Here is a 25,555-nt window from a genome sequence, read left to right as displayed (position 1 = left end):
ATGTAGCTATTACCCTCTGAAGTACTATTCTGAACACAAACACACTGTTCTAGCCCTGCTGAGCCAGAAGAGAGGTTTTTCTCCTTGGGAGACCTTCACAATTTTTTCCTCAAGAATCCAGTCACAGAACTTGTTTAAACCTTTTCATCCACTGTGGCATTCTTCTTCAAGGTGTTCCGCTGTAGGGGGATAGAACATAAGAAGATAAAGATAGTGTAGAAAGTAATCTCACCCCTAAGGAGTTGCAGCTGGGCCAATTATCATAGATTAGGAACAGGCCTGACTTTAACAGGCCACAGCTGTAACCAATGAGAAGAAGAGTGCTATAAAAGAGTGGGGTGGCTGGTTGAGAAGGGAGCTGGAGTGAGTTGTCTAATTTGTGGAGAAGAAAGTGTCAGTACTCTGAGGAGCTGCCCACAAGAAACACCAAGAAAGGATGAAACTTTTGTGATAAGGAGACAACAGTATGGAACCCCTGTGATAAGATGACGGCATTCCACAGTTTGACTGTACATTACAGTGTTAGAGTATGGGATCTGTTTGTGTTAGGTGATGCTTCTGAGCTCTTGTATGGGAAGAAGCAGTGAATGGATCCCCTGTTACTGTTGCCATGCCACTTCCAATTTGATAGGTGTCTATTTTATCCTCCTTATGGGATGTCTTCCATACTGGACCATGCCAATACATTTGATTGTTTCCTGTCCAGTAGTCATTCTGCAGATTTTATTATCCTTGATACTCTTCTCCATGCCTTTTCTATTTGTATACCCATTTGAGAAATGGGATCAGAACTAGATAAAAGGGCTCTGTGGATTTATGCACTGATGCAGTCATGCTCTCTACTTTCACAGTGACTCCTAAAATTTAATTTACTGTTTTCTTCTGCCAACTGTTCTTTTAGCTGAGGCTTTCATTATCTGTTATCTGCATTACTTGTCTGGCTAGTTTGTTACCTGCACTGGGCTATTGAGATCTTCCTCTTGGTGCAATAATGAGCTTGGAAACCATCATTTTAAATGCGTAGTCAGAATTGTTGATTTCATATGTTTCCCTTTACATTTGCTTGCATTAAATTTCATTGAGCAATTTTTCATGCAGCAATTTGTCTCATAAAGTCCTTTTGTATGTCCTCATAGGCATTCCATGTCTTTGCTTCCTTTAGTCCAGTTAGCTCCAGTCTCTGGATGAAGTATCTGAATCCCCAGCCTTACTTCTGGAGCCCCTTTAAAAGCAGACTTCCTAAAAGCTCCTGCTGGATGATGCTAACTGATCCTGAAAGTGTTAAGTTCCAGGCAGCAGGGTGAAAAGAAGGTGTTGGAGTCAGGTTCCTGAAGGTGGAAAGCTGATGTACTTGTGTATGTGCAGCTTTAGTAAGTGATAGAAGTTAAAACAGAGCTCTTGAATGACTGTGCAGGGTACTGAAGAATATTTTTCCCTGGTTGGCCCCCTCACCATATGTATGGTATTATTACTGTGACTGTGTTCTACTATATCAATGAATGATTTAGTGATTTATCCACTCTACCCATCACTATGTGACCAGTATCCATTACTAGTTAATTCTTAAACCTTTACAATGGCAATATATGAAGCTCTGTATTCCAGAGCATTACCTGCTCTTTAGGCAAGAAAACCCGATGGGGTGTGTGTTATTGGCCACTGGAACATGCCTTCATGTGTCCATCAAGCTCAAGGCTGGTCAGAGCAGTCTGGTCTGCATCCCCAGACCAATGTGCTTCCAGGGTGGCTATAAAGTCCCAAAATTGTTTTTCTGGGCTGAGGATGAAAATTCAGTTTGTTTTACTTTATTCCAACTTTTTCTAGATAAAGGAAAATAATAAAAGGTGGGAAGAGACGTTCAAGTGACAGTCATTTCTCATCTGGATTCTAACTAATGGTTCAGGTATTCAGACTGGTGATGCTGTGGTGTGTTCTGCTATTGATACAGGTGGTGCTATGAAATTCTTTTCTTGGTTCCTTTTGATTTTGAGCCAGTTCCCCATCATGTTGGCTTACCTGGCAACTGAGTCATCTTGATCTTTTATGACAGAAGAACTGTGGGGGAAAAAACAATGGATGGAAGCAGTGTTTTTAAATGATTGCCAGAGTAAAATTAAAGTTGTCTATGACCTACCTAGTGTCCCAGTGCTTTCAGAGGCACAGTGGCACTGGACTATACAGGCAGGATCTTCCATGGGAAGATCTTGGGGCTTAGGCTTCACTATGGATGATTTGAGGACTCTTACCATTAGGTGGTAAGAAACAGGTACCTACACTTTAACTGAGGGAAAAGCCATTCTGTTGGTTTGGCAATTCAACAGTGAGTTCACACTGGGGAGGGAGAGCTAGATCCTGTCTACTACTCCCAGTTAATTATTTTTAAAAGAAAATGAAAGATCAAAACAGTCTAGCTGCCAATGAAATAAAAGTAGTAATTTGTCTGACAGACTTCTAAATCTGTTCCCCTGACATTTTATTTTGTCAGTGATTTAGCCCTGACAAACTTATTTCCCATGCAGCTTTTCCAAGGGCTGGACTTTATTTCCTCATTTAGCCTTTTTCTTAAAAGAGATACTGGAAACATAAATGCATTTGATATGCATTGTTTGTAACAAACTGGAAAAGATCCAAAGTGTCCAACTGCCAGGAAAAGTTTACTGGAAGGGCAATGTTAGCCACAACACCACGCATATAATCCCAAGGGAAGGTAAGTGGGAAAGGTTTGGAGCACAGTGACTAGCTGGAGAAAGACACAAGGGTGGTCTGAGCAGTGTAGCAGAACATCCTACACAGGAATTGCAGCTTAAGTCACTTTTCTGCTTGAAATCTTTGTTCAAAATTGTATAATGCAATGAGAGAGAATTGTGCCTTCTGTATCACAGAGTTCCTGACTCTGCTTCCCTGTTGAGGAAGAAAAATCCCTTTCAAGGGAGTACCTCCATCCTGTCCTGTGTTATAGGGAACTTTCTAAAGTTCTCCAAAAACTCTGCTTAAGCAGCTGCTTGGTTTATGGTTTCAGTATATATATCTGGAGGCCCAAATGCTCCTACACAGAATCTATACAGATGCTTATCCTGAAATTCTCCTGAGTCCCTGAGGGCTGGACAAATCCTGCCTTAGATCAGAAGAATTCTTAATGTTCTTTTTTTGGTTTTTTCCCCCCTTTCCTTTGCCTCTGGAGCAATGGAATCATTATCACTGCAGTGACGACTTCACACTTCTACAGCCAATGATGCAACATTTTAAACTTGGCTTGCAGAGCAATTGTTTTGCTCCTCTAGATTTTGTTTATTACTGACATATGGATATGAAAGGGTATAATTTGGTAGCTAGATCTAATCAGCACTTTGTATATAAAATGCATCAAAACCAGACATCAATAGCAGTCCATCTTAGTGTGTCTGCATTCCAGATCATTGTGTAGTGTAAGTTAACTGTTCCTTTCATTTCTCCTGAAGCCCAGCTGGTCTTGCTTAATTTCACACTATTTTATATTCTGTTTATTACTGAGGCCAACAAGTATTTTATTTTAGCTGTTTGTACATGTTAAACAAACATGGGATCTGGGCAGAATGTCTCTGGCAGAAACATGCTAATTCCTCATACCCTCAGAGTCCATTCCACACTTGAAGGAGTGGACTCAGCCAATTAAATTAGGCACCCAAACAGGAAAACCACAGACACACGAATACATGTTCAGCCAAAGCTAAATGGTGCAGCATGGAAAGTCGTGTTGTTGTTTAGCTTTTTCACAGTGAGGCCTGTATGAACAGAGACAGTTGGCAATGTCTCTGTCAGAGCCTGCCCATGGGACACAGGAGAAAGGGAATTCCTGCTTCATGGAGCTGGCAGAATTGGTTTAGCTCTTCTTCATGAAAAGACCATCATAGGTATGCAATAATAGAACACCACCACATTTCAGCTTCCAGGTAATGTCTTTGGTATCCAGAGACTGGGAAAGTCCTAAAGGATTTTAGGCTTCATTTTTTTTTGCAGACTTCTGACCTAGTTGAGGTTACCAGGCCCTGAGCACTATTCACAACATTCATGAATCACAGAGTTACTGATGAGATGGATTGTCAGGAGAGATGGTGAGTCCCTGCCCCATGCTGGCTGTCTGATGGCCTGGTGGTTAGGAAACATGCACAGGAAATACTAATTTGGGCATTTGTAGGAACATTTCAAATCTTGTCTTGTTATATTTAAAAAGAAAGGGCACTGCTATAAAACTCCGTTTAGAATAAAAGAGGCCAGCTGTTTTCATTGAAATGCTTGTGGTGCAGAAATTTCTGTGATGTAGCTCCAGGGTAGCTGGAGACACCTTGTTTGGTCTATCAGTTGCCTGAGCATCTTTCATTCAGAGAGATAGACTTAGATCCAACCTGTATTCATGCATCTTCCTGGCCAGTTCTCATGATTCTTTCTGAGAGCCCTGTGCCAAACTATTACTGCCAGCACTTCCCAAAGCACTCGTTCTTTGCTTAGGAAACTTGGGCATTAACACCAGTTTTGTTGTGTACCACTTCCATGGCTGGATGTCCAAAAGTCAGGTGTACCAATGCGCAACTTGCGTTGCTTCATTTACATAGCCCTTGGCTACTAGGAGGGTGTGTACCTGAGAGGTCAAAATCTGAGTATAGGCTGCCAGGCCAGTACTTTAGGGAGTGACAGTGAATGGTCATTGTGATTGTGGTCTGTCATGGTGAAACACCGTTGTGCTACTTTATTTCTTGTTAATAGAGACCGAGCTACTTATTGTGTTCTTATGCTGCCATTGCCAGACTATAGCTGGAGTGTGTGGGGACTATGAACTAGTGCTCAGTAAACTGACAGGTTTCAGACTGTGTCCTTTGTGGAGTATATTAGACTAAAGCAGTTTGGTCCTTGGCTACCTTAAAGACACAGCTTCACTCCATGGGATGCTGCAGTGATTTAGGTTGGCTGCAGTAACCAAGCTAGCAGTATCTTCATTTAACTGGGAAGGAGCTTGTTACTGTCTTCTTTTAAAATTCTTCAGATCTGAAAATTATTTTCCAGCTCTTTGGTCCAGAATAGACGAGGCTTCTTGCTTTAGCCCATGCATCTAACAGTAGCTATTTCATTTTTTTAATTTATAAAAGAACTAAGCCAAGATGCATGCAAACATTTTTTTGCATGCCAGATCTTTTTTCTGATGTTTTGATGGTATTGTAGGTATGGATTACTAGTTTAGTATTGTTCTCTCAGTAAAAATTACTGGGGCATTGTATTTAGAGTAAAATAACTCAACAGTGATCAAAGGTGTGCAACTCCTGTTTTCTCTGTGAGCTGAAATTTTGTTAGTCTTTTCTCATGCTGGTGGGAGGAAAAGGCCAAGGCATGGTTGTTTGTCTAATGAGGGCAGGATACAGCTGGGACGAAGCTTGAAACTCCATCACAGAGTCTGCAAACAGTCTAGTCTCATCAAATAGATGCCCACTGTTTGCCAAAATTCAGTGAAATAGGGAGATAATGAGGATAATGAAATAAAGAAAAAGAGAACACTTGTTCTTTAATGCTGTGACCTTTTGTGAGATGCGTGGCTTACACGGGTGTTTGTGTGAGCGCTGGCCCATGCTGATTTTACAGTGCTTAGCTGTGTGATGGCCGCTTACCAAAGCCGCGGAAGCGCCCTGTGGCCGGCCTCACTCTGGGCTCGATAAGCTCCTACAGTAACGCTGCAGTTAAGAGTTTCTGGAAAAGCTGATATCTATCTGGATTTGAACGAGCACATTTTGGGCTAAATATTGAGAAGTTACAGGTATGTTATACAAATCCTGGGTGTGCCAGCCAAGCCTGTAAAAAAAGCTCATTAGGATTAATCTCTAGCAGGGTGACTAATGCAAAGGGAATGAGGTACTTCCCTCCCTGAGTCAGCAGAGATTTGACACAGCTTTCAAAGGGGCTTCACTGGAATGCAGTCGATTGCTTTGTGCAGTAGGTATGCTAGTTTATTTAATTTGGAACTGCTTGCTTTAGACCAGAGAATACTATACAAAATTAGGAGAGACACATAGCCAGATATTCTACAAATAGATTTAAACCAATGTAACTCAGCTTGGAAGACATGAAGTACATAATTATCCAATGTACATTAAAAGCACTAAAGACAGCAGCATATGAAATCTGTCTTACCTCCTGCTCTGCTCTTTGAGCTTTGCCAGATTTTTATGTTTGAAGAACCATATTTACAAGTGAGGTTTTGTTACATCCTATCTCTGTTTAGTTTTCACAGTGAACTTCCACGTGTAATATCAGGAAAATTAGTTGCAGCTCAAGATTACAAAATGTGGTATTTTAGGAAGGAGTAGCTAAAGAAGGCTCATTAGCAGTTCTCCAAAGCTTTTCTTTGGTGGAATCTTACTGTAACATTTGTGTAAGGCAACGGAATTTTTTTCCATGCAAGTGCTGTAGTCAGCTAATAGCAATCAGATTCTTTTGAGTGGTGCGTAATTGTTACCCCCATAAAAAGAAAAATAAATTGCTCGTTTTATCAATAAAGATATACCGAGCCAAATACCAACACAAAGAAAATTTCAGTATGATTTAAAATGTTTGCTCATGTTTCATTCCCAAGTATAACACACTATTTGTAATTTCAGACTGAGAACTCTTTATTTTGCCTCTCCATTTTATTAATTTTCATCTGGAATACGTGTTTCATTGTGGGTAACTTATCAGGCGCAGTGAGGATATTTGGAGATCCTTTCTGAAATGCCTAATCGTTTTTCAAAGAAAGTTAACGGAAAGGGTAGATTTTCTTGATAATCCTTTCAAAATTAAAATATAACACAAAAACACTATGTTTAAGTGACATTAAGGGTCTCGCTTAAACTAACTAAAGCTGGGAAATTCGAAGTGAATAACTAACACTGTTGTAAACTGCCCTCATGTATTGCAGCTGACAGTGCGGAAGCAGAGGTTCAGAGAGCAGTTCAGATAATGATCTTAAGAGTCTGGATATTGCCTGAGCCCCAGCAGTCCGGCAAGCAGGATAGACGTCTTTCAAGATCATTCTTTCTCATGAGAGATATGGCATTTCCTTTTCATGGTCATACTGAACATGATTTTTCTCTGGCCAATTTATGCTTCATTCCCTGGTTAACAGCAAGGCTGAGTAGCACATAAGCAGTTTCCAACAAACAGAGACATCTGTAATATTACTCTTACTGAAGCCTGAAGAGTCCTAATCCCAGCCTTGCTTTCTCTCCAATCTTCACTTAAAAGAGACCCCAACTAGCCAGAAGAATCTGGATTCCCGCCTGTTTTCATTTGAGGTCCAGTTTGACCTTTTTTCCACTGCAAATGGTTCAGTATGCTGTATTTACACCCTTCATTAGCTTCATATTGCCAGTATATCATATAAGCATTTAGTTAGGCATAGCAGGACTTCTTAGGGAGAGAATCTATTGTAGAGCTCCCATGATTCATGGAATTCATACATCATTTTAGGAGTTTATTAAAATTTTCCAAATATTCTGACATACCTAAGGAAGGGGAAGTATTACAAAGTCTTAGTGCTCTTTCTTGAAGCTGAATGGCAGAATTTTGTGTAGAAAAGAGAAGTTAGTATTCTTGGTGCTTCTTTCCCAAATAAACTAAAGATACAGTTAATTTGAGGCAGGAAAAACCTTTGCCTTTCAGCCACTAACTTCAAGATTAACCCATATTTTGCAGAACTCTTGCAAGTAGAACCTGCAATCTTTGATTAATGTCAGAATCTCCTTTCAGTCTTTCTCTGAACACATTACTTGAAAATTTGCATAATTGTTTAAAGTTGCACATTTTGCTGATACTGCCTGTACTAAATGATACAAGAAAACACAGCATCACATTGCATTACCAGCAGGGCCAAAACAGAAAGTGAGACTTTTATGCAGTTGTGTATTTTGTGAATCAGGGGGTAATTGGAACATATTAACAATTTCCTTGACTCCTCCTTATCCTGCTCTGCCCCTGCTCCCCCTGCAACCATCCATATAAACTCTAAGGATATTTAACACATTTTAAGCTGTCCAGCTCTATGTAGCTCCTTGTAAAGTAATTTGGAATGATGATTCCTACTGGGTGAGACATGCTCAGACATCAACTCACACATACACATAGCAGCACAGAAAGCATGAACCTGTTAAGGGTTTCACTTTTTAAGAAATGACAGAATAATTACAGGACAACATGTCCTTCATGAGTAAAAACAACTAAGCTAAAGTGCTTTCAAGGCTGGCATGGCCTACTTCTCTTCTAGCAAGCTGCATAAATCATAAATTGCTAAGGGATTGATTCATACACTGAGTGATAACTGGAGCCTGTATAAAGGTGTATATAAATGTGTGGATAACACAGATGAAGGCTGAACTGAATTCGGTTCTTCAGTACATCTTGGCAACAGAACTGAGTTGATAGAGCCCAAACCCGGACTTCATATACAGATACAGAAAATGTAGAGGAGGAGCCATGTGCTACCTTAATGAAGGGTAAATAAGATGTTCCATTTTCACTCCTCTTCAGAAGGGGATTGTGATAGTTGGTCAATTGGCCTAAGGCAAAACTTAGTGTGTTAGAAGTACTCAGTCCTAGAATTAATGTTCCTGGATTTCAAAAAGAAGAAAAAAAAAAGGTGTGGGGGGTTGTCTGTCGTCTAATTTTATCTGGATGTGGGTGAATAGACGTAAAAGTTTTGCCATTTGCATCATTTAAAAGAAAACATGCCTTAGTTAAAAATGAAAATGACCACAAACCAGAAATGTCTTCTGGCTTTTCAAGTTCTCTCTTACCTATCACAGTGTCTTCCTGGTGAACCAGTTTTGATGACTTGAAATTTATCGAATGCTGCAGATAAGCTGTATTAGTGGGATGTTGTTTCTTTGTCTGAACACTTTAACTGGACAAATTGCACAAATGCTATAGTACCACCAAAGACCAGGTGAATCCTGAAGAGCTACGAGCAAGGGTAACTCAACCTCTGAAGGTTTTCCAGAGATTTAAGCTGCCTGAAAAAAATTATAATTGTTGAAAATACCTATTCTTTATAGGCAGGGGTGCTTCTTTTTCCTGAGCATAATTTTAGGGCCACAGTTTCAAAGGTACACTTATTAGGCTTCTCCTTCTGTACAAAAAACCTTTGCCCCTTAATACACAATGGCATATTGGTTCATCTGGATAGGTAACATTTGCATGCATAGACAGTAGATTCTGTCATTTATGCTTGTAGATAATAGAACTTACATGCACGAGACTCATTTGGATTTGGCCTCAGAACAGATTGGGAGGACAGGTATTTAAGATTTGAGGGATAGATGCACAGTAGGGGACTGCTGGGGTAAATGATGGTTGAGTCTGGAATATCAAAATGGAGATGCTAAGGAAAGAATGGAAACAATGCTCATCTGTTTGAGTTGTACTGAAAGCAAAAGGAGTTTATACAAAGAGCAAGGCAAGAATGATATCAAAGGTCACCTTTCATTGTGAAGAGAATTTGAGACATGAATTTTTTTTCTGAAATATGTTTTTGCCCTATGGTCTCTGTCCAGTGATGGCCTTTAATCCATCTTTCATGAAATTTCAGCCAGAGCCTAGTGCTTCATGTCACTGATACCAAGTAATTTAACAGCGATTGTAGATATGTAAGGGTCAATCCTTCAACTCAGGTGAGAGTTTTAGGCTCACTGAAGTAAATGCAGAAATGTTAGTTTTGTGCCAGCTGATAAAATGTGCTTGGGTAGCTCGATTCTTTCAAAATTACTTTAATTGTAAAATATCCCTCTATTTGACTTTGGTCAGCCAAGAATAACATTCTGGTTCTGAATTTTGGGGGCATCATTTACAATATAAGAACAAGGTGGTATCCAGATCTAAATGTTTACATTTGAAATCCCAATGAAACAAAGCTTGGCACCTACTCCAGGGCCATAACACTGGGGATGGTATAATCTGAAACCAGACTGTGAAAAACCTATTACATTTTAATATCACAGTGGTCACTCAACCTAGCGCAGACTCACTCTTTGCTTAAATAAGATCTCACTGAAATAAATATGAGTCATGCTGAAGTCAGTAGTATTTTTCTTGTGGCTCTGTTTTGGTGCACTGACTGTAATATCAAAGCCTCTGCAGCAATGCACTTAAACACAAGTGGGTGAAATATGGGGAGAGCAGAAGTCTTAATTTCAAATTTCTTGGGTTTGTCAGATTATGTTGTATAGTATCAGATTGTTCTGTGAAAGCTGAGGCCACAGGAGTCCCATTACTCTTTTTGGGCAAGATCCTCAGATGATGTAAATTGGTGTAGTGCTGCTAGACTAAGTGGAACAGTGTTGATTTCAGTGGCTCAGGATTTAGCCCAGTAGGTCTGAGATAGCTATAAAACCTCACTGTGCGCTTGGAAAGTCGTACCCTATAAATGCTTCCACAGTGCAGTTTTTTATAGTGTCTATAGGAAACCCACTTTGTGGCTTAAAAACACTAACTAAGCAAGGTCAAATTTCTGTCATTCTCACACCATAACTGTTAATACTAATAAGTGGGGGTTTAAGTGTACTGTCTCTTAGTGGTTTTGATCTTTTTTTATTCTGAGTTTGTCACTCTGAGCTATTTGTATCTTGGGCCATTTTTATAAGTACACAAACATAAAGCGAATATTGCTAGCAGGGACTGTCTTGGTGTCCTGTCAGAAGAGTATCCTTCTTCTGACAATGCCTGTGTTTACTTGCACAAAGGTACCAGGTATATATATAGCATGAACATGCAGTTAGCCTACCCTAAATTTCTTCAAGCACTCACATTCCTTTTTCACTTGGTAACTAATGAAGTGACATTTTTGGAAGGAAGTGTTAGGTCTCATTGTGTTAGCTGTTTCAGGGTCTGGCCTGAACTCCATTGCATTCACTGAGTGTGCCCCTGCTTTGGCATTAAGAGCTGAGGTGGCAGTCATTTGAAAGTATTTTGCAACAATTACCTTATAAGTAGATTTGCTTCTGCAAAGGGAAGGAGATCATATTAAGTGAGCTATAGAGCAGGCATTCATGTGCTTTTCTGTTAGTATACAGCAGCTCTTATTTTTGTAAACACAAAGATAATATAAGATAATCCATTTCTTCAGTTGCACAAACAGTTCAAAAGAGATTTGTAATGAAATGGCTTCTAGCAATCTTTAATATTTCATGGTCATTTTTTGGGAGGGTGGGGGGAAACCCCCAGCTTCACTCCCCTGTTCATCTTTTTCACTTGAGAGGCTTCAGGCTCTGGTTCTGATTTTAGTGTGTATTAGGCTGTGGGTAGGTTGGGCTTTGAGTGTCTTCAGAAACCAAGGAGAACAATAGCAGCTTCACACTGTGTTGTGCTTCAGCTCCAGTGAGTAATGCTAAATTGCTTGCTTTGTCACAACCACATGCTTCCCTTCATGATCCTAATGGGTCCCTGCAGATCCAGTGGGGATCACAATGCTGGCTGCATATATTTTTTCAGATTGTTTCAAGATATTATGCAACACATCCAGAACCCAGAGTGATGTTTTCTTTGGGGCCCCAGACCATGGAATTTTAAATTGCTAAAAATAGCAATAGGAAAAACAGTTTAATCTTTTAGAGAAGTGTTTGGGGAGTGAGGGTTAGGACAACTTGTTTTAGAGCATTATTTCCCTTAAGGATCAAATTTATATCATTATAGTAAAATTATGAAAAAAGGTTGTCTGTGTTCTTTTGTCTTCAGACAGTGGGCACATTGTGTCCTTGTTAGGTGGACATTGCCGTTTATAACTCATATATTTTTCTTAGCCCTTTCCCTTCATATGCTAATCTTTAACCTACCTTGTAAAGTTTTGAGTGGGTGTTTGATGCCAGTTTCAGAGGTGGCATGTAGTTGGATTTCCTTGCATTTGCTCAGACATAATGAACCCAAATTATGGCTAGTAGGATTTGTAAGCATATTGTGATCTGGGAAAGAATCTAAGCCAGTAAGTGTAAGGCTGTCCAGAAGGGATCACACTTGAATGCAGTGAATACTGAGGGCATGTTCTACTCTAACTTTGATGACTCCAAGGCTCTGCTGAACTTTTGAGTTAGTCACTATGACCACTAGATTTTTATTCCTCTTTTCTCTTGAAGCTCAAATATTTGTCTTGGGACACCTTTTCATATTGACTTGCCTATCCACACATTAAATTACACAGCTAGTAGCAATAATTAGATTTTTATATTACTGAAAATGGATTTGTGTGCCGGAGAAGAAAACTCAAGAATATCAGACAAAATGAATTTTTTAAATGAGGCAACAACTGAAGAAATGGAAGTAGCCCTAGTGACCCAGTAATATGTATCCACATCTCTAAAAGTTTTTTGAGAATTTGGAAAATTCAAACTGCAACTGAAAAGCACTGTGTATCCCCAGGCAGGCTTAATTTGCATGATCAGCACTTACTCAGCAGAGTACCATGGGTATGTGAGACCTTGATGTATTAAATGGGTCACATTTAACTGTCCTTGAACAATTCCTCCTATGTATTAAACATAAACAAGCTTTTTGTCATATTCAGCATCACTGTTCTTTTTTCTCCACACTTTCTTTGATACAGAGTAATTTTTCTATAGGAAATTTTAGAGACACACAGTCACTGTGTTATGCCACTTTCCTTCCATAGTCTTGCTTAAAAAGTCTGCACTTCTCTCATTTTGTGCTCCTTGTTATTTTTTTTTTCCCAAGAGTTGGAGAATTCCATCTGAGCAAAAATTTAAATTAAAGTTGGTTTTTATAGCTGAGAATTGTTGAGCAAATTGCAGTCTGTCTTTGTTCTCTAAATAGCCTTTAGAGATAGACTCTTATTTTTTTGTCATATAAATCCACTGTCATATAAAGCCAATGAGCATGGATCAGGGTGTCTGTTGGTAACTGGAAAGAAGATGCAAGAGACTACTGGACTTCACAAGCTGCAGAAGGAAATGGGTAGCAGTGTTCAAATGTAAATAAAGATGGCAGGAAAACATTTTTTTTTTCCTTTTTCACAATAAAAGCCAAACAAATTCTTCTTTAACACCTTTTGGTGTTTCCCTATGATTTATTAAATAAAAGGCTTCTTCTTTATGTTACAGGAGATACCTTTCTGCTCATTAAATATTTTTAATAGTTTCCAGTAAACATTTCTCAAAGGTTGTGAGTGGTTTTATGCCCTGAACAGTTTTGAAAAGAACTCCATGAAGTCACTGTCTGCTGTGCCAAAATGTAAATCTTGCATTCAGTGAAGATAAAGAAGAGAGTGGGGGAAAAACCCTTTTAAGTTGCATTACACAAGGAAAGCTTTAAAAAGCATTGGTTTTGAGCATGCTACTAGCTTTGATGTAATTAGCTTGATGTTAAAACTGTGGTATACCAACGTCTGAATGAAAGGTACTGTAATTAAATTATACATTCTATTTGCAGTGCTTTTCTATTTCACAGATTTGTAAGTTTACAGTCCTGCATGTGCAAAAAATCTCTGTTTAGATCACCCATTTTCCAAATCCCATCCCAAGCTGGATGTCAAAACGGAGCTTTATTTTATGTAAAATATGGGGTGACACATCAGTAAAAGAATCAGGTTTGTTCAGGATTATTTGAAGTTTGGCCCACTCAGTGTGAAAATCTAAACACATTAAAAGATTCAACCCTAGGGGAAATGAGCAGTCCTTATATATATACAGGACCTAATGAGCCCTGAAGGTAAAAATTTCAATTACGTTGTCTAAGTTTTAAATAACTTCTTTTAGAAAAATCTTCATTATTTCAATTAATTTTTTTTTTTTACAGAGGCTTTAGCACTATTCACATTCTTCAATAGAGAGTTCATAGGACACTTTTACTGACAAATTGCCTTTAAGGACTTTTTTGAATATTACCTTCACAGTGTTCTTAAATTTGACTGTCTTAAAATAGTCAAGTAACATGGATAACTCCCTTCAATGTGTTTTCAATTGCAGATCATGGCACTTTCATCCAACAATTTTGAAGAGATAACTTTTAATTACAGTAATAAGAACCACATGGGCAATGATTGATGCAAACCTGATGTGTTCTCTTACTTTATTAATCTTTTTAATTAGAGACAAAAGAAAGCTTTATCTTTTGAGAAGAAGAGATGAGATGTGATGTTCTGTTGCACTTTTGTAACTTAAAACAATTTGATTGCTTACGAGGAGTTTTTTGCTTGGATGCAAACGGCAAGAGGAATTTGCACATTTTCTCTTCCAGTTTGCTTACCTTCAACACTGTGTGCTGCCCCATATGGCACCAGACTGTTGAGAGTATGGAACTCTTCCCTTAGTTTTACTTCAATTCTACAAATTTCTTATAAGCAGAGTTTACAAACTCAATTAGAGAGCAAGAAAATGAGAGGCAGTTAAACACACCATACGTCAGAGCAGCTGATTGCCAAAGGCTAGCTTGTATGAGACGCTGAGAAAGACCTATGAGATATCTTGTTCTTTAGCTCTCTTTAGCTTTAGGAGCTGAGACATCTTAGCATCTCTTAGGTCCACTGTGCCTATGGTTTCAAGCAGCTGTAGTTTAAAATGGCACACAAACAAGATGATGTTGATTCAGGTGCTAATGCAGGTCTTTGAAAGAGACACTGTAAATATTTTACCTGAACTGGTTTAAAGGATTCACTTCCCTTGAGTATGCTGAAGGTTAGATTCAGTTCCCTCTCTGGCTTGAGATACTTCAAAAACTTATGGGTGAAGTTTAGTTTCCACATGTTTGCCTGGAGTTTTTTGTCATGGAAGTACTCTGAGTAAGATTAAAGGCTGTGGTGGAAAAATAGCACAGAGGCTTTTCCTACTTACTATTGTTCAAATTCTTCCATATTATGTAATGCCAATAGTGTACCAAGTGAGTTACTAGCAGGTAAAGGCAAGGTTTCTGCTCTAGAAGGTTCATATTCTAACTAAAAATATGGCATCTCAGGGCTTTACAGAGAGGCATGAACAGAATACTTGTGCATATAGGATGTCAAAAGCAAAGCCAGTCAGTGATACCTGTATTCTGTGGTTCGGATAAGAAACCTGTAAATTAACCTATATCAGCACAGGAATTGGTGACACTTCACAAAATGTTCTGCAAAGTAACAGTGAAAGAACAGCACATGCTTTTGGAGACCTGAAGTCCTGTAAGCTTCCTGCACTGCTTCTGCAATAGCATATAAATAGCATAGATTCCAGCCAGTGCTGTGGCTTGGTAGTCTGTGCTCACATGTTAGGATGCTGACTTTGGGCCTGATCCAAACGCCTTTGAAGTCAGTGGAAGACATTCAACTTCAGTGACTGAACTGCAGAGGTGTTTTGCGGTGCTTTCTTGTGCCAGACAATTTAGAAATGTCAGTGGGAACAGAGAAGGGGAGAAGTTCAGTTTCCTGTGCCAACTCAAGGAAGGTAAAAGAAATTGGTTTTTTAATTGTTAGTATTTTTAAAAAACATTTGCCAAAATATGTTTGTGCCTGTCACCACATAAAATGGACTAGGTTTGTAATAGGTGATGGTAATGGAGAGAGAATGGCAGTTTGTTGGATTCACTGTGAATCTTTATTTGTGTGGTAGAAGTGGATGCACAGGTCACTGTTTAGTAAATGTTAAGTTAGATATGGTCTGTTTTAAAGCCATTCCAGACAACTTTTAAGCAGACCTACTAGCGCTCAGTGCCAGTCAAACTCTGACCTTGTCTGCAAATTAGTTCTCTGTGATTGCTTGAGTCGTGATACTTGTACCACAGAATTGGGAAAGTTAGGCCTAAAAACATATATTAGGCTTGCATTACACATACTAAAAAATAGTTGTTTTAGCCAAGCCCATTCATCCATCCTAGGTCTGGAGACACAGTAACTCTCTAGAACACCCCTCCAATGTAGCGAGGGTGGCAGGAGGGAGTTGAAGTGCTCAGAAAGCTTACATTTGTTTCAAACTGTCACACTCAGTGTGAGGATGTATGGTGAAAGCATGGAAGAAGTATTGCATTTTGGGATTCCTAGAAAGGTGCCCTGGCATATATTCCTACACACATTTGTCATATCTAAGTTATTGAGCAATTGAATTTAGTAATAATGACCGTGAATTAACCATCTGTCAAGGAGAAGGAATATTTACTTTAACCCTCAGGCTGCCACACATGCCTTTATATGTGGCACACAGCATTCCTTTGGTTGCCAAAGTGGAAGTATGGCAGTAGACCAAAATTTAACATGGAGGGATAGGGATACATTCTCTTACATTTTCTGAGAAATAATTATAATTTTGCTCATTTGTTTCAGCCAAACTTTAGCAATATCAGAATTCTTTCTGCAGATTGTTGTGATTTTGAAAAAGAGTGACTGCTTCATGCTGCAATACATTTCAGCTTTAAAGACTTGGGATCTTTTAAAATTATCTTTGATGTTACCTGAAAAGAGATGTCCATTGCATAGAAGACTTAAAACTGAAAACTATTGGATTTTCTAGTTAAATTGCCCTCCATATTCCACTTCAATCCTTCTTCTAAATGATACTGTGTGTATCTTTAAAAATGTTGTACTACTGTATCTTCAGAGTTCAGAGTAGTTTAGAGGCCATTTGCCAAACTTACTTCCTTGCTGTGTCCTGTGTAAAAAAACAGATTGAATTCTCAACATCCAGACCAAAGTTTATAAAGAAATAAATGTAACAACTAATTTAGAAAGTTAGCAGGTTATCTGGTAACATCTGCGTGGTGGAGTTATTTGGTTTGGTTTTCCCTCCTTGGATTCAACTGGTTTCTGAGATCTGTTCTTCCAGAGATGACTAGTCTCTATTAGTTTTTCTGTAAGTACTAGTTAAAAATTACAATCACAGTCCCATTTATTCCATTTTGAGAACTGACTGGATCATATTATATGAATGTAACTATTTGGCCTATTTTAAAAAATATATGTAATTATTTGAGGCAAGATTTTCAACCAAAGCTATCCATTTGTTTGCTGAGACATTATTGAGACAGCCTTCACAAAGGCTTGCAGTAGTCTAGGAAATGGACGCCTGTAGAATGTCGGAAAATGCACCTTGTCCCTGGATAAGTTTAGTTTGAGGGTGGGCTTTTGGGGTTTTTGTTTTTGTGGTTTTAGTTTGGTTTTTTTGGGGGGGGGTTGTTTTTGTTTATTCCTTTTATAAAATTGCTGGTTTGCCTGCTGCCTTTCTCCTTTTCAGTCTTTTCTGATGATTTTAAGTTCTCCTAACTGATCCACTTTGACCTTATAACTTGTAGAAACATACATATGGAAAACATCAAGATACTTAATGACTTTCATGATTTCTTTGGGAGAGGAAGAGGGAGCAGGGGAAGCAAAGGTCCTTGATCTCACAGTAAACTCATTGGTATAACTGAAGTGATCAGTCTTCTCACCTGTCTCTCACAGTAGCTGCCTCCTTGCTGCTTGGGAGTTAACAGCTGATGGTGCTGAGGTGAAAGCTTCCTCATCCCTTGCCATGGGCTGTGAAAAGCTGAGCAGCTAAATGGCTGCTGATAGTTTTACCTACTTGAAGAACTTTTGTAGATCTCCAGCTCCATACATCATCTTTGTAAGAATCACCTTCTGTCTGTTTGGAGCAGTTTCATGGCCCTTCTGCACAGTCTGGACTGATGATCTAAGCCCAAGCAGCTACCAATACCTTGTAGTACTTTCTTGTCCCATAATGAAAGATTGTAAATGTGCTGTCATCTGCATTTTGCAGTCTTCTCAGTGACTATCTAGAACTACCCTCAGGCTGAGATCAGACTTTCTCCATTTCTCCTTTGTAAGGCTGCATTGCTTCTAATATCTGAAAAAAACTCTGAAATGGAAAGAAATACAGGCAACACAAAGAGAAGTGGAACCTTTCAGTATCAGCTGAAGTAATCATATAGTATAAAGTATGTTTTCAAAAGATTTCTCTTATTTGTTTCATGAAGAGTCACATTCCATGGGTGGTTAATTTGAGCCACACTGTGTCTTATATTTCAACAATAGTTTGTGTTTATATGCAAGTATGAACCTCTGTCCTGCAAAATATTGTACAATGCCATCTTTAAACAGTCTTTATCTTGCAGTTCTAGCTTCCCCCCACCTCCCTTGAAACGTAGGTGGTCACCCAAAGTAAATAGAATTCCTTCTACTCCCTCCACATCTGCTATGCGTTATCTGGCACTCACCTCTGACCCTGATATTCATCATAAGAATAAGAATTGCATCCTATTCAGCTGCTTGTGTGCACTTTAACTCCAGTGATCACTGGCTGTTGAAATAGTATGTGCTGGGAGGAGAAATTGCTGAGACATCATCAGGGTTCAGACTGGACTTTCTGTTTTCTTGTACACTTTTGGATAATTAAACAGAAGTCTAGGGATAAGCAGGTCAGCATAGTACACCAGGGGACAAAGCTTGGTATAATTCAGGATTGTAGTGGCTGGAGAATGTGACAAAACAAGTTCAATGCTAACTCTTAATGAGAAGGACTTCTGAGTTCTGTTTGTAAGCTGCTGGATCAAATTACATTGTGTATTTGCATAGAGAGACAGTATCCTCTCTGGAAGCAGTAAGTTTAAATGTATGTCTGGGATGCAAACAACAGTTAGTGATCCTCTTCCTTTCATTTAATAACACCACCCCCCATAAACTGGTGGTATCATTCAGGGAACAAAATAAATTTTTTTGTTAGGATGAACAAAGATCTGGCCTCTGCCACCCCACTAAATAGAAACCATCTGAAATTTTCCTTTTTTCACAAGGATGGACAGAATTATTTTTTGGACACTGTGGAGGAAGAAATAAAACTCCCAATTTGCTTGCCAAGGGTGAATCAATTAAAACTTTGGGAAATTTACCAAGTCTTTGATTACTAAAGACTTTTTGCTACTTGCTCTCTTCTTTCATGGCAAAGGTGTGAAGGGGGAACCCTTTGCTGGCCCCTAATCTTCACACTCATATCTTCAATTGAATTATGATGATAGTCATAGAGCAATGGGAGCTAAATGTGAATTTGGACTGTGGAATAAACAGCAAAATCTTAAGGGCTTTTAGCTGCCAACTTTATCTCTCTCTCTCCATCCACCCACCCCATCCACAATCCTTTTGATTTTCAGAAAAAATATTTGGGAACCAATGGTTTTATGAGACCTGTGTGGTTTATCAACTGCCACTCCTGCCCTTTTGGTGCTGCAAGCCTCAACACTGCTTACAGAAAAACAAAACCAAGACTTCCTTGTACCCACACTTTGAGGTGATCTGTCAGTCCAGCAAAAGCAGTTCTTGCATGTGCACTTCTAGTCAGAAGGCCATCATGTGGATTACTAGCACCTAGTAGTGCTCAGTTACACATACCAATTATCAGGATGTGAATAGATTTATTTCTTTCCTTTTAAATTGTTTATGCTTCTTCACTTGCCAAGTTTGTTTCCTTGAGCATGTCTGTTTTTATATTTAGCAAAATTAACAAGGGATGAAATAGGTGCTGAGGATGTTAATTATGTAATTATATGAGCAAAGACATACTGTGTAATGGGCAGGGAAGAAAAATGACAAAGACCTTACATGAGGAAATTAAATCCCATGTTAGGTTTTTGATTAAGGTTCTGATTTTTACTGTGTTGCCAGTGGCCACTGGTGACCTCAAATGTGAAGGTGAAGAGTTTTATTTCTTGTTTGCATTTATTTAAGTGTGCACATGTGCATCTGCTATATAGTCACATTAGTGGATGGGTAGAGGTGGGGGGGGTTATCAGCAGATTAAAATATGGGAGGCAGGATTCTCATCCAGGAAATCATCTGTTTGAAAGAGACTGTAAAATGAAATGAAAAGGATCGTATGAACCGTAGTGGTACCTAAGTGGTTTCAGTTTGCGCATTGTTAAAAATCATGCAGTGTCCTTTGGTGCCCTTTTCATCTTGTTCGTCTTAATAAAGAAGACCAGTTAGTTTGAAAGGTAGTTCTCAATTGGAATTGACTTCTGATCACCCTATCACTTCACAATTCTTTATACATCAGGAACACTTGAAAGTATATGAACATGTTTGCGGGGATTTTTCTTTTCCTCCAGAGGGATTCAATTATTTATGCTAGAATTATTCTTATTGTGAGTTATTTTTATAATTGAATCAAAACTGTGTAGGCTGATACAGCCCCAAGTTACTGTTGTGGTCTGAAAAATCCTCAAAATAGCTGAGTAGAATAACTTTGTCACTTGTTTGTCATACCAGTTATGACAATGGGTCATTCCATGGATGTCTAAAATGATCTTTGGCCACATTTTATGAAGCCAGAACTGTAATCCAATAACAATTTTCTGCCTAAGTGCTTCTCAGTTGCCACTGGGGACTGTCTGCATCATTGTTGATGCTCTTAAAATGAGTTTAAGTTAAAAGGACACAAATTTCATATTTCTTTCCTTATTTTCTTGAGAGTAATCTAAGAAAATAATATTTTAAATAATTGCATTCTGGTTCCTGAGGGATATCACCATAATTGCATTGAGGATACCTTTATTTTTATGCATTTATTTATTAACAAAGAACTACATTCCATCTGTAAACCAAATGATTGGTCCACTGGCACAAAACAATAAAGTAATGTAACCTCTGGTTCATTAAATTGGAATATAGGGATTGAATTACTAATTTATGTTGGTTTGAATTTCTTGCTATAAATTTTACAATTCTAAGATGTAAGGGAAAAATATATCCCGTGATGTAGGCTACCTGTAGTTCCAGCCAGGAAAATTTATATAGGACTCATGGATGGTGAAGACTGGCGTGGTTCATCTAGTACTTTGGTGGCACTTCACAGAAGGCACAGCTGAAAAAAATACCTAAAACAAACCAAGAAAGCACAAACTCCTATTTAAACTGAAAATATTCACTAGGGGTCACTTTTAAATATGGATAGTGTGAAATGCTGGTTTCTGAAACTGTAACATGAAGGTCAGGTAGCAAAAGAAATGAACAATGAGAAAGAGAGATGCTTCATAAACCTTTAGTGGTTTCATTTCATTTCTGTGTTGTGTCTCCTGCAATCCACTCTAGTGTTTTATTCACTGTAATCTTGAATTCAAAACTTTTGTACGAATTTCAATCTGCTATTAAGTTTGCTCTATTCTGATCATTTCAGTTTGATTTCTGTGTTTAACAGTCTCTGGAGCTGTTTGTAGAAGCAAATATAAAACCCATATAAGACAATATGTTCTCTTCAGTGTTATTATGCTGACTGGATTCCTACTGGGACCTAGTCCTCTGATATCACAGGTAGAAGTGTGAACTGGCTCTTATTTCAACCTGTACGACCACAGACAAGTCACTTTCTGTGACCAGTGTCTGCCTCAGTGTTGCACCTCTTCAAAAGGTGTGTTCGTTTCCTTCTTGAGTAACACAAAGTATTTCACAAAGGCTGCCCTCAGATTTTTGGGGGCAATATTAGCTAAGCTTTCCCCTTCTTATGAAGAATGGGTAATCTAGGCCACCTGTATGGCAATCTGTCGTGAATATTTAGGAACTGAAAATTGATTTAATGAATTTGAGATGATGCAATGTTTCCAGAATTTTGGCAGTAGAGCCACACTTACTATGAGCTTAAACTGCCTCCCCCTTTCTCCACCCTGGGCTTTTGTTTGGAAACCAGATAGGCACAGCAGGGTGTTTGTCTCTATTCTGTACCAAATCTCACTTTTTACTGGGTTTTAAGGAAGCCACAACAGGAAGTAGTTTAATACATCTATGAAATAGACGTGACTTGCTTGTTTCACAGTGGTTTCCAGGTGCAAGATGCCATTATGATGGGGCAGTTTGCCTGCTGGAAGTCTGGGCTTTCTCTGCAGAAAACTTACCAGTTATTTGATTATTCATTAACATACTGTGAACCACCATTAATTTTGATACGCAAAACAAAAGATCAAGGTTCTTCCAGCTTAAAATTTGCACTTGCTTGATGGTAGAGGAGATTTCAGTCTCTTCTGACCACAAGGAGAGGCCTGCTCCTCTCTGCCCTGGTGTCAGGTGAAGGCTATGAGGCCTCAGGCAAGTCAGCAACAATTGAGGCTCTCAGGTCGCAGCAAGGCCAGCTTGGATCATGTTCCTCAGCACTGATCCTGTCAAGTTTTGAACATCTCCAGTGGCAGGGATTGCACAGTATCTCTGCCCTATATGTTAGTTTTTTACTGTCCTAATGATGACTTTTTTCCCCGCTTTAACAATATTTAATTGTAATATTCCTTCTTGCAACTTGGTGTTGATTATTTCCCATCCTGTCACTGGTGCACCTCTTTAGAAGAGATTGGCATTTTATCTCTTTCTTTCTTTCTTTCTTTCTTTCTCCCTCTCTGCCTCCCTCCCTCCCCCTCTCTTTTATTTCAAACTGTGTTTGAGACCAGCTAAAGTTGCCCTTTGCTGAACCTTCTCTGTCTTTCAGAGCTTCAGAATTTTCAAGAATTAGTGTTCTGCCTTTCATAGTTGGACCTTTATTGAACCTCATTTGAACTTGATTTATAAACAAATTCTTATACTCTTGTGTAAGAATAAGGTTTTCTATTTCAGGGTCTGAAATGTGGGCACATTTGGGGTCTGTAAAGTGTATAATCTGGATTTGATAACCATACTATTGAAAGCTGGTTTATGAAGGATAGGCATTTGCAGGTCATACTTTTGCTACAAAAACTCATAGCACTTTGTGAGCATTATGTCACTGAAACGATGTGTGTTTCCCTTGAGACAATGGCTGAACACCATGAACCTTGATTGTTTCCAAAGGCTCAGGGAGACCAAGGCATCCTGAGCTCTAGTCTATGCTGATTGTCCGTAACGCACTTGAAGCTTATCTTTCTATACTTCATTGATTCAAGTATATAAGCATTTGCATAATATGAAAACTCTAAATGGAAGAAAGGTGTCAATTATCAAATATGAAATAGATTTCAGGATGCTCAGGCATTCACTTTTCATTATAGAGGTGTCCTTGCTATTCTTGAATTCTCTCTGGAGGATTGTACTAGAAGGTTTCATGGGTACTTGGCTGGAGAAGATATGATTTAAATAAGTTTAATTACTAACTATCTGTTTTGTTTGTGTGGGTTTTTTTCTAGAGTTCTTGAACAGGAGGTGATCTGACAAAAAGCATATTTGCACCATGGGTAAGTGACACAACTGATTATATGAAATTTTTTGACAGTATTTATTGAAGTGAAATTGGCAGTCAGGAGATCTGTGGGCATTTGCTGTCCCTGAAACTGCCTCTGTTCTCTTATTTGCCTATGGGCTGTGTGTACAGTGTGAGTCCCTGAGATCTGTGGGGACTCTGGAGGAGATGGGGTGTTGGCCTCCTAAATGCTGTCACAGGCTGCATGCCAGTATATCTGATCTGTTAGGCTTCACACTTCCAGGAATTTAGACAAAGTCCTCTTTTGATCCTTGCATGGCATTGCATGATGGGTTTCAGGGCATCAGAATTGTTACTCAGACAACTGGATTTGGTATCAAAATACAGGAGAAGTAAAGATAAAGTAAGATAGCTAGGGAGAAAAAGTGAAAGTCTGAAGAGGACCTTGCAAATATTAATTTAAATTTAGGGGAGATTGCTTTCTAGATTGAGTAGCCAGCACTAAAGTAGGAAGGAGATGCAAGAAGTTGGGCTTGATATACACATAAGAACCGTTCTTAACAACTTCAAAGAACAAGTGGTTTCTGCCATAGCACACCTAAACCTGATTGTTTCAGCACACCTAAAAAAGGTTGCATCCTCTTTCATATTGCAAGTAACATAATAATGTTTGGGATTTTTTTTTTTTACCCCTGGGAATCTTTAACATTAAACACTGTTCCACACACTTGTTTTATAAGTCTGGTTGTAGAAGGGGTGTAGGGCACTGGATGTCCTTTTTTCTGTGTTGGTACTGGGGGAGCTGCCGCTCTAGTTTTAGCTCCAGCCCCTTATAAACCATACTAGCCTAATGTTGTTCAGCCCAAAACCAGCCATTGCTTTTGTACTTTTTAAGCAAATTGAACAAGTGGAAGTGAAGCAGACAATAGTTTTTTCTCAGTCACATATTTAGAAATGCATTTGGTGGCCTCACTGTTATAGTAAAGACCAGTAGCCCTGTGGTTCTATCATTTCTATTAAATGACACTGCTTTAGACTAACTGGCAGTAGGCTTTTTTCTACTCACCAAGCTGTTTCATTTGGATAACTCCTCAGTCATCAAAGGCTCCTTTTTTGGTTGCACCACAATCACTGTGACAGTTCCAGGTAAGAGTATTTGGCAGGGATAGCTCAAGGGTTCATTCTTTCCAGAATGTTTACTTTACCTGACATATCTTTCCTGGGTGCCATAATGATTAGTCATCTGTATATTATTTAAGGGAAGCTAAGGAATAATATTTTTCCCTAGGAGAATATTCTTCCCTAGAAACAGATAAAGAGTGTAAAATAAAAATTATAAATAGCAAAACCCTCTCAGTACTGAAGATGTGCTAGGAGAGATGCTTGCACAGCAAGCAAAACACTGTGTAGAATAGTGTGAGCATGTGTATTCTAGATAGGGCAGAGAATATTGACTGTCATCAAGATTAACTGAAAATCCTCACTTATAAATTACTGTAAAAAGGATTTTTAAAATTAATTTCTTCACAAACTTTAAATATTTGGGTTGATAACATCCACATTGGGCTTCCTGTTGGGGCAAAACATTTGGAAAGACTATGATCAAAATGGTTTGGTTATTTCTGGAGAGGAAGTGCATATGTATTGTTCTGTGTAAAATTTGGAGCACTTTTTCTCCCCTGAATTGCACCTTTCCTTTGCTATTTCAGTATACCATCAAAATCTCTTGTCAAAGTGTGATCTTTCCTTGAAGTACTAGTTTCTGTTGAGAAAGAGGCTATTGTTGTGTTATTTCATGAGCTGAAATGATTAAGATCTGTAGAGTCACTCTAAATATTCCTAGTGGTGCTATTGAGTCACAGGCTTATCAGTAGGATTCTGTGCTATGGTGTTTGTGGAGAGCTGGATAGATCCAAATTTTTAGAAACACGTTAATTTACAAATACAGACTGAGATTATGAGTTGAGAGTTTAAAATCAGGATGAAATCTACTGGATAATGCAAGTACAGCACTCACTCATTGAGCAGTTCAAATATTTTGTTCAAGTATATAAAATCCAATATTTTATTTTTTTCTTCAGTGAAGTGTGTGCCTTCAGGCCCTTTTTATTGCATGCTTTTCAGAACTTGCTCCAGAGACAGAACTATTAATTTCCTCCTAGGTTTCTGCATAGCATTCAATACTACAGTGCTTCAAAAACCATTAATGAAGTTATTTTCACAACACTTCCATGAAATGAGGAGAGATTATTGTCCTCATTTAACAGATGGCGACTGAGGCAGAGTAAATCAAAGCTGAAAGCACCTACTAATTTGGGAATCCAGTTTGAGACATCCTGCTCCTATCTTTTTCACAATATTTAACATTGGGTAGTAAGCTGAAAGCACAGTTCCCTTTAATTTCAGCTGCATTTATGAGTGATTGGCAATTCAAGCAAGGCAAACCCCAGGGT

At 38.7% G+C, this 25,555-nt stretch overlaps 1 long non-coding RNA gene across 1 annotated transcript in view; it reads left to right on the top strand.

Moving 5' to 3' along the window:
• LOC115947984 overlaps nt 1–25,555 on the top strand; it is a 487,803-nt gene that overhangs the window by 300,591 nt on the left and 161,657 nt on the right. The window contains exon 6 of the long non-coding RNA XR_004081838.1: nt 23,089–23,136. This is a non-coding gene — a long non-coding RNA (uncharacterized LOC115947984). The remainder of the gene's footprint in view (nt 1–23,088; nt 23,137–25,555) is intronic.

This window comes from Geospiza fortis, unplaced genomic scaffold (assembly GCF_000277835.1).
Source record: "Geospiza fortis unplaced genomic scaffold, GeoFor_1.0 scaffold403, whole genome shotgun sequence".
Taxonomy (NCBI): Eukaryota; Metazoa; Chordata; class Aves; order Passeriformes; family Thraupidae; genus Geospiza; species Geospiza fortis.
This window is presented reverse-complemented; position numbering and strand designations above follow the sequence as displayed.